Genomic DNA, 1307 nt, shown 5'->3' with positions numbered 1-1307 from the left:
CAGAGGACCATATAGCCAGGAAGCACTACCATTCTAGACCCCTGCATTTCTGGGGCTGCGCAGAGACCCATCCAGGTAGCCCTCCTATGCACTTCCTGCTACCACTTCTCCACCCACACCTAATCAGTACTATGCCCCCCCTTAAAATAACAGCTAATCAATTTGGAGAGAAAAAAAATCATCCCTTTTCCTATGAACCCCCGGAATCTTCTTCATTTCCCAGTAACATGTGCTGGCCTTTGTGATATGGACAAGATGCAATGAAACCAAAACTGGTCCCAGCTTTGTCCCCACTTATTAAATGCCATTTCTACCAAGAAGGCTTGAAAATCCTATCACACAGCCTTGGGGCAGAATAGCCTGATTATCCAGCAAGAGCCCCAGTTAAAAGCACACAGACCCAGGGCAAATAGCAGAGGGGCCACCCCACACCCACCCCACAATCACTTTTCCTCCATAAACTGTGCCCTGAAAGTCAACAGGTGTTAATTCAGTACTTAAAAACCATACTCTGGGCCAGAGAGTAAATGAGGACTAAGAACTCTCTAAGACCAGGGCCTCCCTGGTGGCTCAGGGGGTTAAGACACACTATAGTGCTCGCTTCAGCAGCACATATACTAAAATTGGAACGATACAGAGATTAGCATGGTCCTTGCGCAAGGATGACACGCAAATTCATGAAGCGTTCCAAATTTTTGTAAACAAATGACTGAATAAAATATTTAAAACGTTAAAAAAAAAAAAGACGCAACACTATTAAGAAATCCACAGCCACTGTAGCACAAGTTTGATCCCCAGCTGGGGAGGTGACCCACATGGCACAGCAGACCTTTCCTGTCTCACCCACTGCTCTCCTAAGCAGTGTATTTCAGTCAATCCACCTGTTCTGCTCCCCACTGTCTCTGGTGAATCCTCTCACCCCCCCCCACACACACCTCTGGCCTGCACCCCAGCTCTTGTATGCATAAATAAATAAATCTTTAAATAAAAAAAAAAAGAACTCTCTACGCCCTTTGTAGTTCCCCAAGCAAGAGGTAGGCACCTTCTTTCAGGCAGGCGATGCTAAGAAGAGTGGGAACAGACTGGAGAGGAAGGTTGGAAGCTCACCCCAGATGTAAAGCAAGTACTTATAATTGAGTCGATCCCTGTTACCATTATTTATTGTAACTGATATTATTGTTTGGCAAAACAAAATGTATTCCTTCTTTCTTGTATTTCCTAATTCCATTTGGGAGAATTACTTCTCCACTTTTCTGTGAAGTCATGTTGGAACTGGGCCTTACCCTAACCAGAGATTTAGTGATGGT

At 44.8% G+C, this 1307-nt stretch overlaps 1 non-coding gene across 1 annotated transcript; it reads left to right on the top strand.

Annotated features, from left to right (window-relative positions):
- Positions 1–593: 593 nt before the first annotated feature.
- LOC119251650 (U6 spliceosomal RNA) lies at positions 594–697 on the top strand. The gene has a single exon (XR_005126552.1). It is a non-coding gene; the product is annotated as a U6 spliceosomal RNA (small nuclear RNA).
- Positions 698–1307: the final 610 nt, after the last annotated feature.

This window comes from Talpa occidentalis, unplaced genomic scaffold (genome assembly GCF_014898055.3).
Source record: "Talpa occidentalis isolate TD23 unplaced genomic scaffold, MPIMG_talOcc4v2.1, whole genome shotgun sequence".
NCBI classification, from domain to species: domain Eukaryota; kingdom Metazoa; phylum Chordata; class Mammalia; order Eulipotyphla; family Talpidae; genus Talpa; species Talpa occidentalis.
The sequence above is the reverse complement of the archived record's forward strand: the minus strand, read 5'-3'. Positions and strand labels throughout refer to the sequence as shown.